This window comes from Gallus gallus, chromosome 2 (genome assembly GCF_016699485.2).
Source record: "Gallus gallus isolate bGalGal1 chromosome 2, bGalGal1.mat.broiler.GRCg7b, whole genome shotgun sequence".
NCBI lineage: Eukaryota > Metazoa > Chordata > Aves > Galliformes > Phasianidae > Gallus > Gallus gallus.
The window spans coordinates 101927175-101944553 of record NC_052533.1 but is presented as its reverse complement, the minus strand read 5'-3'; the positions used below and the strand labels follow the sequence as shown (position 1 = coordinate 101944553).

The following is a 17379-nucleotide window of genomic DNA, read 5'->3' as shown; positions in this document are numbered from 1 at the left end:
GAGCTGATCCTCCTGGAACTCATGCTAGGGCACATGGAAAAACCAGCATGGCTTCACCAAGGGCAAATCCTGCTTGACCAACCTAGCAGCCTTTTATGATGTGTCACTGCAACAGTGGACAAGGGAAGAGCCATTGATGTCACCTATCTGGACTTCAGTAAGGACTTTGACATGGTACCCCACAGCATCCTTCTCTCCAAATTGGAAAGATATGGATTTGATGGGCGGACTGTTTGATGAATTGCAGGATCAAGTCCAGGGAGTGGAGGTCAATGGTCAGGTCTGGATGGAGATCAGTGATGAGTGGTGTCCCCCAGAGATCAGTGCTAGGACCGATACTTTTTAATATCTTCATCAGTGACATTGACAGTGGGGTAGAGTGCACCCTCAGTAAGTTTACTGATGACACCAAACTGTGGGGGGCTTTTGACACACTAGAGGGATGGGATGCCATCCAGAAGGACCTAGATAGGCTTGAGTAGTGGGCCCACATGTACCTCATGAGGTTCAACAAATCCAAATGCAAGGTCTTGCACCTGGGTCAACACAATCCTCACTACCAATACAAGCTGGGGGATGAAAGGATTGAGCGCAGCCCTGCCAAAAAAGACCTGGGGGTACTGGTGGATGAGAAGCTGGACGTGAGCCAGGAATGTGCCCTCGCAGCCCAGAAAACCAATCATATCCCAGGCTGCATCAAAAGCAGCATGGCCAGCAGGGTGAGAGAGGTGATCTCTGCAGAGAGGGCTTCACCTGAGTACTGCATCCAGATGTGGAGTCCTCAGTACAGGGGAGGCATGGACCTGTTAAGAGTGTGTCCAGAGGAGGGCCACAAAAATGATGCAAAGGCTGGAACACCTCTCCTATGAGGACAGGCTGAGAGAGCTGGGGCTGTTCAGCCTGGAGGAGAGAAGGCTCTGGGGAGACCTGATAGTAGCCTTTCAATATCTAAAGGTGAGCTACAAGAAAGAAGGTGATAGACTGTTTAGCAGGGTCTGTGGTGACAGAACAAGGGGAAATGGCTTCAAGCTTAAAGAGGGTAGATTTAGGTTGGATATAAGGAAGAAGTATTTTATAGTGAGGGCAGTGAGGCACTGGAACAGGTTGCCCAGAGATGTGGTTGATGCCCCATCCCTGGAGACTTTTAAGGTGAGGCTGGATCAGACCCTGGGCAACCTGATCTAGCTGTGGTGTCTCTGTTCACTACAGAGGAGTTGGACCAGATGACCTTTAAAAATCCCTTCCAACTCTAAGGATTCCATGATTCTTGCTCACCATCCCTCACCAGCTTCCAACCATATCAGCTCTTTTCCTAGCTACTACCTACTGAAGGAACGAAACTTTACCAAGAGCATCTCCCTCTACTGGTGCACTACAACCCTCTAATTAGAGTATTGCCTACTTTACCCTGGCCTATCTTTGGCTGCCATGTGAAAAGCAGCAACTGTTTTACTTGCAGCTTTTCCCACTTCCCTGAACATTGTTTTAAATCCCAACTAATGAGAGGGTTTGAGGTCTTGGGGAAACTCCAAGAAATCAGCAGAAAGATGAAAATTACAGCGAATGAAGAATAAACAGCCGTTTTTCTTTTTGGAAAACCAGAGTCCAGCAGGATAACAATTCCAGATAAGATTTAAATAAACGAACGTGGGAGGTAACAGAGAAGACAGTTGGTTCCTTATGCTCACAGGTAATGACCTCTGCCTCTCTTGCTTTCCCAAAGCTAACAATGCTGGTTATTGCACCGCTCCAGTGTGATCTGGAAAGGATCCAGCACGCTACTGATTACATTTCATCCCCAGTTAGCTTAACCTTTGAAACATGTCAGTCAGCTGCACAGAACAGACCAGCACGTAGGGTCAGCTCAACCTTGTTGGTCCCCACATTCTCCCAGTGTTTGCACAGAAAACAAGCCTGTGCTCAGGGATTCCTTCCCGATAAATACAAAAGACCTAATGGGAACAGCACTGAAACACTGACTTTATTGCAAGGTGCCGTTCACAGCCATTCATCTACTAAAGCAGAAAAACAGTAGTTCTTATCTTTCTAAAACTATAAGAAATAACATACGGAAATACTCTCTGTAGGAAAGCAGAGACTCAACTGTTTTATCTGACGTTAGATATCAAGCAGAAGTTGCATGAAGATTAGTCCTTCTCCATGAATATGGGAAGCACAACAACAACAAAATCAAAGAAAATATACTCTGCAGTGACATTGAAGCAATCGGGTCAGCAAGCGCAACAAAAATACTTTGTGCTAAAAGCAAGGTTAAAACATTCCTATTAAATTGCTTGTTTTTCTCAAGTTCACTTCCTTCCTAGAACACTCTGTTTTCAAGCTCACATTTAATCTGTTGGAGATCTAATTTTGAAGAAGAAAAATCATCATCTCCCACTCCCTGGTACTCCTGTACAGGTCTTTGCCAGATCAGGTACTTTGTCCCTATTTAAATATTCTTTAGGTTTCAGCAAAACCCTTAGTTACAAGAAAACATGCAGAAGGAGGCTCTCAGCTTCAAAAAGCTTCTCGTTTGTTATTTAGGAGTTGCTATATTTTCCTTCAGGATAGATTGAGAATGTTTAAAAGTTACTGAAATGGAAAAAAAAAGATCAATTTTCCATAGGAACTACAGCCATCTCAGCAGCAATGCTGAACTGCCCCTTGGAGCACGTGCACTTGGATTTTTCATTATTTGGGTAAGTGTTTGTGTGGATGGTTCAGGGAACACAGGCTTTTCAAAAGCCAGAAAGAGGTGAAAAAGAGGTCACTTCAGCAGAATTCATTTTCTCTTAAATTCTCAGAGAAATGCTGTTGAAACAGTAACAAAGCTTTCACCTCTTCCTCCCTCTGTCAGCATCCTCCTAAGGTTCCTTCAGATACAATACAACAGTAGCCTTAGGTATACCCCACCACCCTATTTTTTGCTCCTCAAAGAGGGATTTTAAGACAAAAAGCTGGTGATAGTGAGAGCAGAGCTGGCTGAGACCTCCAGATCCCTTCTACAGCCACCCCTCTGGCGCTGCCACCGCCACCCGCTCCCTCAGGAGCACCACCCCCTCAGAGGGAAGGCCTCCCTGCGCTTCCACCTGCATTGCTTTAATACCCCGTGGTCCATACCAGCTCTAAACTCAGCCTCTAGATTTCTCTGGAGAAAACATCAGGCTGTTCATCCTGCCCAAAGCTTCCACTGGAATACAAGCACCCTCCAAGCCCAGAGGAGCGGGCACAGAACTGCACCGGCTAACACAAAAATCCAAGTCCAGAGCCAGCCTGGCCCTAGATCAAGGTCGGCTGTGTCTGCCCCATTTAGGCAGTGTAGGCTGAATGGGTCCAGGCCTGACATCTCAATAACAAGGAGAGACAGGGGGCAGATAATGGGAAGGAAAAAACCTCAGGGATTTGAGGGCCTTGAAAGAGAAGATAAAGAGCTTAAACTCGATGCTATAAAGACAAGACAACACAAGCAGAGGAATGCAAAAAAAGAAAGGTAACACAATCAAGGTGACAGGCACAGAAAACAACAGGGCAGGCACTAGGTTCTATTTGTGCAAGTCAGCGAACAAGGGCTTGACACAGAGAAGGTGGGAGGTGAAAATCTGTGATTCCTCCCCAATGAAAGAGCAAAACCATCCCAAAGGGCCATGGGGGAGGTAGGCTCTGCCACTGCTGGCAGGGCAGGCTGAGGGGGAGAAGTGATGTGAGAGGGAGGATACCACGTGCTCTCATCATGCTGAGCTGGCAGCTGAATGTCCCCATGGTGGAGACAGGTCAGGGCTTAGGCTCGAGCACAGGGAGGTTGGTGATTCACTTTATGACCTGTGAGTGCTTCCCTCCAAAGTTCACACAGGATGATAATATCCCCTTCAAATGAATTCATGCAGACGATGGTTCGTCTGAAAGATGCCCTTTCAATTCAAAATGAAAACATGCCAGGTCTTCAGCAGACAGTAACTAGCAAAAGCCAGTTATTGCTATGTGAATTATTTCTGCAGCTGCTTGTTCCACTTCAGTGGCAATTCGCACCACTGGGCCACGCACACAGGGCCGCCAGGCCAGGAAGGCAGATCCCTATCTCCTGTCAAATCCCATACCAAGGCCATACTCCTCAAAAGATGCAAGTGAAAAAGCAGACTGCGTATGGTCCTGCAATCTAAATTCTGAATCCACAATAAATTCTGCAATGTAACTTCTGAATAAAATAAAAGTGTGCTCCGAGAAGGACAAGTGCTGAAATGGTACAAAATTGAATGTTTCAGGAAAAAAAAGCTATTTGTGAGACAAGCAAGGTTCATCTCAAGTCAGACTAAAAAAACATTTATACTGATGCCACGATTCAGTAAGACTTAATAAATGTATAAATGAGCTGCTTCGGGCAGCTATTCCTTGTCCATTCCATTATTCATTTTCCTATGCTTTTCTCATGTGAACTTGTGATCCTTAAAGAGGTTTACATACATAAAAGTAAAGTTTCAAGCTGTAAGTAAGTGTCACCTCCCCACCAAGGCAATGATTCACGTCAGGCATTGAATACAATAAGGTACAGTGGCAGAGGGATGCAAAAATAACCATTTCATTTTGCTGCCACTGAAATCAGGCATTGAAACTTGTTCATTGATTTTCCTTCATTAAAAAAATAACCTATTGTAAAAGAAGCATTGCTTTGTAGGATCAAAGCCAGTATATCCTACAGGAAACACACACACACAAAGCATTTGGAAATGAGGGTTAATTTGGCATGCAATTTAACAGCATTAGCTTTTATCAGCAGCATTTCAAGGTCAGGCACATCCATGTTGAAAATGCTGGTTTAGTTACGATTTCCGTTATCATACATTAGAGTTCAGCAGTTTTAAAGCGACATTAATTTGAAGGGAAGCTGCAGAGGAACATTAACATTAAAAATCAAAAACTTAATAAAAAAATAGACTGCTTTTCATAGTGTAACACTGCAAACATTAAAAACAGCAGATCTACTCCAGAGACACCCAGCTGAAAAAACTGATGCGGCTATTTAAGTCTCCAATTCTCTTTTACTAATTTAAAACTTAACTCCTAAGAAATATGTAAGTAGATACAAAGCAACAGATTACACAAAATGCTTTCCATCTGACCACAGGACTAAGTCACAGAAAGGAGTCCTTTCACTGATGTAAAATGTGTAATTCCTTTTTAAACTCCAACCTATTCTGTTCAGAATTCAGGTTAACTCGTTGCATTGATGTGCTAAAGGACTAATTTAAAATGTCAGATCATTCCGTCTTTATTATACTCTACACTTTGTTTCTTCAAAGCATGCAGAAGGGCAATGGCAAAATAAAATACTAAACAGAGTTCTACAGATCCAAAAACAAAATATTCCACAGTCACTTATGGGAGATTTTCCCTTCTACTGAAAATGTATCATTTCAGAAACTAACGCACAGTTGCACGCTTTTGCATTCATGTTTAAGTCATAGAGAGGCTTTCTGCAGCTCTTCGCTGAAAGTTTGATCTTTAAAAACCTAAACAAACCCACAGTGCTGACAGACTCAGTTCAGTTAGCACCACACGTTTCATGGGATCAAGTCCGTACTGCACCTGAAACAAATACTTTGATCAATCAATTACTGACAGAACCTCGCAGTACCGGGTATGTATGCCTAAGAGCTTTACAAATGCTTACAGGACAGTGATGTTACAGCACTGAAATCTCTTAAGCCTCTTTCTTTGCAATTCTGTCACAGTTCAGAAGAATGCCACCCTATTACACCAAAATGAGAGGGGGAAAAGTTCTCACTCCTTGCATGGGCACAATTAATCTTGTGACACCTTGACAAAGCAGCTTATTGACAGTGAAAGAAAGGATTTTTCTGATTTCCTCTCAAGACAGGAGATGGTCTTTATCCATCATCCCTTCTTCCTGATCTCTTCTTCCAGAGTACCCACATCAGCAGATCTGTCTATCAGAGCCGACAGCAGGAGGGAAAGGCCTGAATGATTGATAGGGCACCAGTGCTCACAGTGCTATTTAAGTGCAGGAACCTATTGTTGGAAACTTACTTTAGAGCAGTTAAACAAATATAATGGCAACCGATTCAACCATTGTGTGGCTAGAGTCAGCTCAGGCTAATAAGTACAGTTAGCTAATTACACTGGTTTGATTTAAAATCCAGAAAAATTGTAGAGACAGCATTACAGTGCATTGAAAGAAGAGAAATTTGAAATAAAAGTTGTAAGCATATTGTGCTTTCTAAATGATGGTTGCTTCCATTTTCACTCTCCTTTGTGAGTGGGATTGCACACCAAGGCCTCCTTTCCTTCTCTCCCATTCACAGGCCTGCTAGAGGCCTGCACAGGCCTCCTAACTAACGTTTTTCTTATTACACAGTTCAAGTGCCTCCTCTTTTCCTACTTTCCCCAAGCTGTAACATATTTACTTGTGAAAACTGTGAGGCGTTTCATCTTTTAAAGGGAAAACAATTAACAATGCCTTCTTAAAGGAGGATACTATATACTACACACCCAATTGAGTTCCGCTCTAGTAACGCATCTTTGAGGGAGCTGACTTGTTGTAATCCACCACAGATATCCTTCTGTAAAAAACAAAACAAAACAAAACAAAAAAACCCCAACTTGCTGAATACTTCTCAAAAACATGCACTTACTAGGCAAAGTGCTGCTTTTCTCATACATTTGTATATATTCTCATATACTTGTACCTATCTTTTAGTTCCCTTCCACTCATCTCCCTGGACCTTCCCAAGAAAAACATAAAGCAAAGACTTGTCTATAATTATATGCCCATGTCATTCTTTTCTGCACTCACAGAGAAGGGGGAAACAGTGTTATACACTTCTTTTAACACTCTAATACCTTGACAACTCTTGGCCCAGGCCAGAGAGGATCAGGGCATGGCACTCTGGCAACTACTGCAGCCAGGGATGTCTGATTCAGTTCTTGGTGACCTATTTCAAATGTCCTCAGGCCGTAACCTGTACAGTCCTCTGTCTCACAGATGTAACCACCAAAGAAAAGCCTACAGGAGTCTGTGTTCTCTGAGGCTGCCAACAAAGACAGCTTCATCCAAGACACGGGAACTCAGTAACCCTGGGTTTATCTGTCCCACTTCATTCTTGACTGATTAGATCGGGACTTAGCCAGCTCCCCCTTAAAAATAATTGCTCATGCTGTCTGGCCCTGACTAGTTCTCAAAGCACTTTTCTTTTGCTCAGTTACACCAGAGAGTCTGGTCACCATTTCTATGACATATAAAATCAATTCAGTAAGTAAAATTAGCTGTTCAAAGAATGAATGCAGTGGTCTTTCCACAAACTGTGTGATATTTTAGGGGACTCCAAGCAGGCTGGAACTGACTGTAAGGTCAAATACGCTAATGTCAGCCTAAGAAACTATGTGTCATTTCTGCAGAGAATACTGCAGGCCACAACCTGGAAAAAGACCTTCCCATAGCCTCACTGGTATTTTATGCAAATGTAAGCATTAAGTATCACTTAATTGAGGATATGTAATTGACCACACAACCGTATCTCACAACAGCAGAAAACGTCCAAGAGGGCAGAATTTGCATCAATGTTACCTCACCCTTGCATGCAGAATCCTGCCAGAATCACAGCCACAGCTGTTGATGCTTCTGTTATGTGTAAGGTTAGAGGGAAAAAAAAAAAGAAAAAAAAGCCCTAAACTTGTTTTATTATCTACTCATTTCCAGTCAAAGCATACCAAAACTGAAAGCATGCAGAACTGAGAAGAACAGACTAGATTTTGAAGTCCTGTACTCTGCGGTACAGCCATGAAGTAAGAGCAAACAACAATGGCAATGAAATCATAATTGGTAGTAAGTAACTCTCTAATTATAAATTATTAGATGCATATTTTACTCAAGACAATAAGCTAGAGACCATACGCCCCATAAACCAGAGAGAAACGCACAAACTCTGCTAGCAGATTTGCTTGGCGCGCCCACTTGAGCAATCTATCTATTGCAGCTGTCCTGCTCCCCAAATATTTATCTCTGGGGTCCTTCCACAGCTATCTCACACAGAAGAAATGTCAAGTACTCATACTGTGTATCTTGCTTTAAGGGATGTAAAGATAAGGGCAAGACTGCTTCCCTCTTTCTTCCCCTCTCCCTCAGTATGGGCTATCACAAAAGCTGCCCTTCCTCATGCCCAAGCCACCTTGTTCGCTGCCAGAAATAACAGTGCTTCTGTTTCTGGATTGCACTCAACACTACTAGCATAAGACTTCTAGGCTGGGAATGCAGAGTCAAAACTAGGGGGCTGGAAATAAATAAACAGATTGTAAACTGTAACCCTACAAATGGACAGGCCAGCCAAAGGCAAGTTCCCCGGAGTAGGGAAGAGGCTGTCTGCCTCTTGGCTGATCATTCTGTGTTGTCAAGTGAGTGGCAAGAACTTAGCAAATGTTTATGGCCACAGCACCAGATGGAGTGTTACTGAACCACAGGAATTGGACAAGTGCATTCAAGAACACTGGAGGACTGAAAAGAAGCATTTTAAATTAAGCTTCAACTATGCAAGAACTCCTAGCACTCTTCATCTGTCAGTTCTGCATTATCCCTCTTAAATGGGAAGACTAAAAGCAAGCTAGAAGTCTGTCAAGCTGGAGGCAAAGTTTAACAACAAGCATTACAATTGTGTTGCCTGCTGAATCATAGAATCATAAGGTTGGAAAGGACCTACAAGATGATCTAGTCCAACCATCCTCCTATCACCATTACTACCCACTAAGCTACTAAACCATATCCCATAGCTCCTCATCCAGGAGCCTCTTGAACTTTGCATTACATGCATGAAAGGAATGGAGTTGTTCTCCACCAGCGACAGAATAGGAAAGCACTGGGACCTGCAGCAGTTTGGGCAAAGATAAGACGTGCCTTTGAAACTGGTTCTTTTGTTAACACAGCATGCAATTGACCTACAGTCCAAACTAGGCTGTATCTTTCCCACACATGCAGAGCAAAGATATCTGGGCCAGCAGGCAGCTTGAGAACCAGGATACAGCACACACAGCTCCCCTGGCACCTCCTTCTGAAAAAGGGACCAGAGAGCTCACGTGCAGCTTCTTGCTGTCCTGGTAGGTGCCTTTGAAAGACCAGCCTTTACTGAAGTCCAGCATGGGTGTCTGTACAGTGCATTGCAGAAGAGACAGTTAAGAAAAAACACAGCTGTTATAAAGTTAAGAGCTCTATAAAATTCTTTTCTTGGTTGCATTACAGTTCTAATGTCCAGAAATAAAAAGTCATGTGCCTGAGTTATAAACACAAATGTACTTGTTAGTTTGTGGTTTTGGAAGCAACATGCATTTCTGTCCTGAAGGTGAGTGGCAGCCATTAAGAAATTTAATGATGGGTTATGCAACTTTTCTTCTTTGGCAATTCATCCAATTCATCCGGAGACCTAAAGTTTTGGCTTTTCACCAAGAAGAAAAATGGTGAGAAACAAGAAGTTACCAAAAAAAACCAAACAAACTAGCAACAACAACAACAACAAAAAAAAAAAAAAAAGAAAGCAAGTTGCTACAGATGCAGCAGGAATTACAGGGAAAAAAGAAGACATGGAAAGACATGGTTTGCCTGGGAAGATCATAGAGTAGATCCTCCTAGAAGCTATGTTAAGGCACATACGAGATAAAGAGGTAATTCGAGACAGCCAGCATGGCTTCACCAAGGGCAGATCTTGCCTGACCAATCTGGTGCCCTTCTACGATGGAGTGATGGCTTCAGTGGATGGGGGAAGGGCAATGAATGTCAGCTACCTGGACTTCTGCAAAGCCTTTGACATGGTCCCTCACCAGATCCTTCTCTCTAAGTTGGAGAAGTATGGATTTGATGGATGGACTGTTCAGTGGATGAGGAATTGGCTGGCTGGATGCAGCCAAAGGGCTGTGATCAATGGTTCTGCACCAGCGTGGAGGCCGGTCACAAGTGGTGTCCCTCAGGGGTCTGTCTTCAGACTGGTGCTCTTCAACATCTTCATCAATGACACAGACAATGGCATTGTGTGCAGCCTCAGCAAGTTTGCAGATGACACCAAGCTGAACAGTGCAGTTGATACACTGGAAGGAAGGGAAGAGGGACCTGGACAGGCTGGAGAAGTGGGCCTATGTGAACCTAATGAGGTTCAGTAAGGCCAAGTGCAGGGTGCTGCACTTGGGTCGGGGCAATCCCAGCTATTTATACAAACTGGGAGAAGATCTCCTTGAGAGCAGCCCCACAGAGAAGGACTTGAGGGTCCTGGTGGACAAGAAGCTGGACATGAGCCAGCAGCGTGCACTTGGAAGGCCAACTGTGTTCTGGGCTGCATTAAAAAAAGGGGTAGCCAGCAGGGAGAGGGAGGTGATTGTGGCCCTCTACTCAGCTCTTGTGAGGCCCCACCTGGAGTACTGCGTCCAGGCCTGGGGCCCCCAGTACAGGAAGGATGTGGAGCTCTTGGAGCAGGTCCAGAGGAGGGCCACTAAGATGATCAGAGGGCTGGAGCACCTCTCCTATGAGGAAGGGTTGAGGGAACTGAGATATTTAAAAAACAGACTAAATATAAAAGCTTTATTTATTATGATTATTTAATTGCACTAGGTGATAAGGAACAGACTGGAGGAAAGCACTCTCTATTGCAGCTCCCCTAACTTTTTGCTTACAGATAGATTTGAACCTTCTGGAAACACATAACTTGGCACTTACAGAAAGAAGAGTAGAGCTCAGTGGTACACAGATAGCATGTATTAAATGACATTGGTTTAGAAGTCAAAGCAATGAGCAATCCTCATTTACAACACTAATCTCTGTTCAAGTTTTCAGCTTCAATGAAAAAAACAATGTTATTTTGACTACAGTAACATAAGACTTTGAACCAGGACCAGAATACAAGTATAATGGTATTTAGAGATAACGTAGTCTTGTTAAATCCCCCATTTAATTCCTCTTCCCACAAATATAAAAACCCTAGGAAAATTATTGACAATGAAGGGATGACTCTCACAGGTTTTCTCTCATATATTGTCTGTATTGTCTACATATTAACAACATAAGGCAGGCAAAAGAGAGGTGTAGATACACGTGGAATAGGTTTGAACTCTCATGTAGCAATTATAACATCATAATAATTCTGTCACCATTTTATTGCTATTGCACTGTCTGAAGTTACTCATCTTCCAGCAACACCATGAAACAGCAACACTGTTCTGACCTTACCAACGTGCCCATCACCTCCCTGGGACTATCAGGATTCAGATGCTCTTGTCTAGCTGTCAGGATCTCTAAATTTGGTAGTTTCAGTGCATGTCATATCCCCAGCAACAGCAAAAACAGAGGCCAAGTACAGATGTTTCTACCACTGTCAGAAATGAGGCTGGTTTAGAAGAGCAAGGACTGGGAACAATTCATTCCAGAATGCTATTAGACTCAGATTTGGGGTCAGTTACTTCAAGGCTTGCCATAAGCAGCTGCTTGATGTACAATAACAATATCAATTATAAACACTGGATTTAGAAAAAAAAAACCTGCGTATTTTTATATTATTACCTCAGCTTGATTTTAAGCCACTTAAATTCAACATTTGAAATTTAAAGAGGTGTCTGAATGATTTGTGCTTGTTCATGTTCAGTGCATGCTGCTCTCATCATTTAAAACATTTCTTATCTTCAAAAAGTACATTTTGTTCTCTGCCACTCAAGCATGCACACTAAACACTGTTACAAAAAAAAAAAGCAGATACACTGAAATGAATTATAGTTGTTTTTCCATGAAGATGAAGCACATCAGAGAAAAACAACTGTGTTTTTCCTTTTCTTTTTCTATCCTCACCCTTTGACATCCTCAAAGGGACAATACACGGTTTGTTCCTTGCCTTCTAACAGTTACTCTTGAAGGTCTATTTCCAATTACCTGCTCAGTTAAAATATTACACAGATGCAAAGCTGCAGCTATTCTTCATAAAATTGCACACTACTCAGCATCCAGCCAATTAACATCTCCATCCAAAGAGCCTGTAGATCAGTCACTAACTGTGGTGGCTCCACTTGGATGCTGTGAGAATTGACTTAACCCTTCAGAGGGCAACATTTACCCCACTAAATTAATTAAACATAATCTGGCATTCTGCAAGGCTGGTAACTATTTTTATTGTTGCCGTTGTATTGAAGTGTCCTCCCACAAGACTCAGAGTCCTCTTGAAAGTTACTGTGGTTGAACAGGGAGAAACGAGTCAAGATAAGTATGGCACACTTGGTAATATTCATTCTGGCAACTGATGGTTTTACAGAGAAGTGCTCTACGGCTTAGAAAGAATGTGTGCAAATATGTGAAGAGCTAGGATATTATCTGCTTTTTTTTTTGCACATCACATTCCTCCGTGTCTACAGCAGATGTATTTGAAGACCAGTTCCATAATTCTTAGAAAGGAAGCGGGCAACGTATTTTTTCCCAGTCATTTCTAAGCAGGCTTGTAGATCATTCACAGATTTACCCAAGAGGGTTTTCAGAAAATGAGAAAGATCAAAACTGATCAGACTGGGAAGTCTGCAGACTGTTTGTATTATGGTTTAAACCTAAAAATCTGTGAGCACAAGTCCAAAGAAAGCAAAGAGACTTTTTTACTTTACTGAGCAGAACTTATATCGCGTCTCTACAGAAATAAATAAGGCAAGAAAATAAGTGATAGCTATGCTATTACACAGTGAAAATGTAAGTTGTAATAAGTTGTAATACTTTTTAACTCCTGAAATAGGTACACCTCACCTCAACAGTTTCATTTAGTCATTTTCTTCAAAATTCAGTTCATATAAATTTATAATGTAAACTGGATTGCAACAGTAGCTACCAAAGAGACTTCTGAAACACCCTATTCTTTTCTAGTCTATGTAGCCTCATTTTTGCTAGCAAGTTGCCAACACTGGATTCTGTGAAAATGAATGATGCAAACAAGCTTAAGGACTAACATTTCAGGAAGATCAAACAATTTTACTTCTTGTGAAGTTGTAACTGAAGTATTCAAAGACTGTAACATCAATTAAATCTTAGCTAGCCTTACAAGCAGTAAAATTGCAACTTAGTTCTAAGTTTAAAGAAGTGACTTCATGTATTTTGCTCCTCTACTCCAGCAAATGCTATATTGCCATGACTTCACACTGTAGTGAAATTTATGTCATCTTCAAAATCAACTTCATGTTTAAATGCTCTTCTTCCTGCTCTGTCTTTTCTGGTGATAAACAGTGGGAAATCAATGAGGAAACATCATTTGAAGTGAGCCATTCATCATGTACCGAAAAGGGTAAGTACCCCATAAACTGCAGTGATCCGCTTCCTTCTATAAGCGCACAACAGAAGGCAACATCATTTGCATTAGCAATTTTTATGACCTCTGTAGAAAGAGGATAAGGTTAGGAAATGGCTTATGTTTGTCAGCTATAAAGCATTTGTTGGGTGGGGAAAGAAGAATTGGTGACAAGTGGTGTCCCTCAGGGGTCAGTACTGGGACCAGTGCTCTTTAACACTTTCATCAGTGACATCGACAGTTGGATTGAGTGCATCCTCAGGAAGTTTGTGGATGACACCAAGCTATGGGGTGCCGTTAATACACCAGAGGGATGGGATGCCATCCTGAAGGACCTAGATAGGCTTGAGTAGTGGGCCCACATGAACCTCGTGAGGTTCAACAAATCCAAATGCAAGGTCTTGCACCTGGGTCAAAACAACTCTCACTACTAACACAAGCTGGGGGATAAAAGGATTGAGCATAGCCCTGCCAAAAAAGACGTGGGGGTACTGGTGGATGAAAAGCTGGACATGAGCCAGCAATGTGCCCTCACAGCCCAGAAAGCCAGCTGTATCCTGGGCTCCATCAAAACAAGTGTGGCCAGCAGGGCGAGGGAGGTGATTCTACCCCTCTACTCTGCACTGGTGAGACCTCACCTGGAGTACTGCATCCAGAAGTGGAGTCCTCAGTACAGGAGAGGCATGGACCTGTTAAGAGTGTGTCCAGAGGAGGGCCACAAAAATGATGCAAAGGCTGGAACACCTCTCCTATGAGGACAGGCTGAGAGAGCTGGGGCTGTTCAGCCTGGAGGAGAGAAGATGTTGGGAAGACCTGATAGCAGCCTTTCAGTATCTATAAAAGGGGGCTATAAGAAAGAAGGGAACAGTGTCTTTAACAGGGTCTATTGTGACAGAAAAAGGGAAAAATGGTTTCAAACTAAAAGAGAGAAGATTTTGACTGAATATAAGGAAGTGTTTTTTTCTGTTGCTTTTTCCTTTTGTGTGTATTTTTGTTCTTTTGTTGTTGTTCTTTTTTTTTTTTCCTCTTTTTTACAATAAGGGTGATGAGGCACTGGAATTGACTGCCCAGAGAGACACTATGAGGCTCTGAGCAATGTGATCTAGCTGTGCATGTCCCTGTTCATCGCAGGGGAGTTGGACCAGATGATCTTTAAAGGTCCCTTCCAACTCCAAATATTCTATGATGAGAATATATATATATTTTTAAGAGAATCAGAGTTATTGGTAAGCAAAAAGGGGAGTGGGAGGGAAGGAAGGGAAGGAGGAGATAACATGCAGCGGTCCTACCAATTCCATGTAGGAATTAAGAGATTTTTACATTGGCAGTTCTCTTAGGTAATATTCAATATTTTAGTACATTTTACAATCTTAAAAAAAAAAAAGTATTATTTTGCAGCATGGTGGAGGCCCAAAAAGTTTGTTGTCATTGCTCATGACTGCTTCCTGATGAACAGCACTTTCCTAGAATCTAGAGAGTAGAGGGACACTGAAAAAAATAAAGGACAATCCAAATACTGTATTAGACAGAACATCAAATAAAAATAGATTTTAAAATGAAAAATAGATGTTCTTAAGTCAAGCGTTACATTTTCCCTTAACACTGTTCCACTTCAGTACCCTTTTTGCTTCCTCCACCAAAAACAGACACATTGGACAAAAAAAAAAAGGCAGAACTTATAAGTTTTGCTGTACCTCTTTCACAGCTTACAAACACAGTATATAGGGATATGACTAAATACTAGTCTTGAAAGAAGAATGAAGTTTTCCATACGAAAAGGCTTCTCCTAGGGTGCTGGGAATGGGGTTGAGTGAAGGTGAGGAAAAAGAAAGGAAGAAATTCTGATAACCTAGGGACTTAATTGATTACCAGACAACCAACTTTAGTCTCCTAACAGCATTATCAGAACATTCTTCATTGAAATGCATGTGTAGGAGCCCAGGACACAATTCAGCCTAACTAAATTTTTCTTCCCTGTGTCCCTGTTTTGACAAAACAAAGGTGTACAAAGTACAGACCCATCTGTATAACACTTTCTTACAGAAACCTAGGCATCAGCAATAAGTCAGACGGCATACTATTATCTTCAGTTACAGGACTATGCCTCAGTTTGATTTTTCCATGTGATGAAATGAGTCCCCTGCTTGGCCAGCAGACAAGGCAGAAACCCCATACTCAGGTATACAGCAACAAAGTAGCAGGCATGTCTCTATAGAAGGCATTCCGGGAGCTTACCAGTTTTCCTAAAACTGTATGTCACTCCTCAGTTTCTGGCAGTCCATTTCTTTGGGTTCCTTTCCTGCATCCTTGTGCAGGCTTGAGTCTCACCTCAGCCTGCAGGCTTTGATGCTCACTCTGGCAGGCAACAACTCCTTTCCAGATCACGGCCTAGCTCCTTCACCTCTGCCTCGCCCTTGAAATTAATTCATTTGTGCTTCTCTGGTTCCCTGACCTCAGTTATTCCCACCCCTCCTTGTGACCTTCTTCTATCCCAGTGCCAGCCTGACCCAGGCCCTCAGCCAACCCTGCCATGCCCTCGCCACAGCAATGATCACAGAGCTCCTGCTGGCATACCGAAGCCCCAGATGGAGAGGCTGATGGTTTGTCATCATGAAGACAAACAGAAGGCAAGCAGCACTGCCAGCATTCCCACAGCTCGCAGAACGTTTGGTTCTCCCACATTTGCTTTACAAACAGAAGTGGCAAAGGGCTTTGGAGTTCTCCCTTCAGGTCATGGTGCTCCACACACACCACTATCAGTGGGGCAAGGCTTCGTCAGTCACCAGACTTCAGAGGTTTACTGACAGCAAAAGAATGATCAGGTTAAGAAAAAAAAAAAAAGTCTTCCTATTCAGTTTTAGGCATTACAAAGGATAAAGTAACATGGAAATGCGTTATTCTGGTCTAACACTCTCTGCTTCCCCTCCCACCTGGTTTGTCCAGCTGCAGTCCAGTTTTATTTCACTAGACAGTTTCAGTTGTCTCATATAATCCTCATTCCAGTTCTAGCTCTGTCCCATCCAAAGGCTCCTTACCAGTCTACTTTGTAACTGAACTGGTCAGAAGTACTTCATTTCATCAGACCTTTTTTCTCCTAACTTAGTCAGTTCTCAGGCTCCATGACACAACATTCTCAGTGTCATTACCCAGCTTTGCCTCCAATGGCCCCATCACTTCTGCTTCTTATCCTGATTCCCACATTCTCCTTCCTCATCAAGCCAATCTCAATATTTTCGAGCACACACTTCCTTCTTTGTTTCCAAACACCCAGATTCCTGTATGGCCAGCTTCACCTCCTTTACCTTTTTCACGCTCCCTCTGAGTATTTCCATATCCTCACCATCTGCACGATGCCTAAATCCAACCAGTGAACTCAGACACACACAAACTAAACCCTAGAAGTCTCCTCAGCTTCAGTGCCTGAGCTTCAGAGGGCTTGCCAATGCCAGAGGTACAACTGCAGGCAGAAGTCCTGCTCCATCTCTCATAGCCGTGGGCTAGAATAGAGTCACGAGGGAGGCAGGATTTCTGCAGCTCACCACAAGCAAGTTTTTGAGCATGAATTAGCTAGAAATGTTGGCTTTTAACTTGGATAGCTTTGGCTGACTTCTGAAGGGACGGTTAAGATGCACAGTCAAGATTAAATTGATTCCTGCCAAGCACAAAGTAATTACAGTGCAAGGCTGTTAGAAAAAAAAAAAAAAAGTAAGAACGGTGATCTTAAAATGTTTCCCCTTCTGCAAACAAAGCAATTGTTTCATCTGTATGCTTGATGCCAAGAACTGCCAAATACTGTGACTGAAATATGGGGACAGAGTAGTCTAACAGCTGTTCACCAAGCACAAGTTTCACACAAATAACCACGGTTTGGGAAAGCACTGGAACTCTAAACTGCACAACAGAAACTACTTACAGAGCTTAAGATTACATTACCAGTTTCATCTATAATTATTAAATCAATAAATAAATCTTTGTCGAAACCCAAGTTCTCACTGGTTCCTTTTGTTTCTAAAAACCACCCTTCTTTCATTGCCCATTTTAACCTTGCTAAGACTTTAAGCCTTCATCTTCCCCTACCGCCTCCAAA

General features: G+C 42.6%; 1 protein-coding gene across 5 annotated transcripts in view; it reads right to left on the bottom strand.

Moving 5' to 3' along the window:
- The window catches only part of GREB1L (GREB1 like retinoic acid receptor coactivator), a 128629-nt gene that overhangs the window by 83724 nt on the left and 27526 nt on the right, over positions 1-17379 (bottom strand). The window lies entirely within an intron of this gene.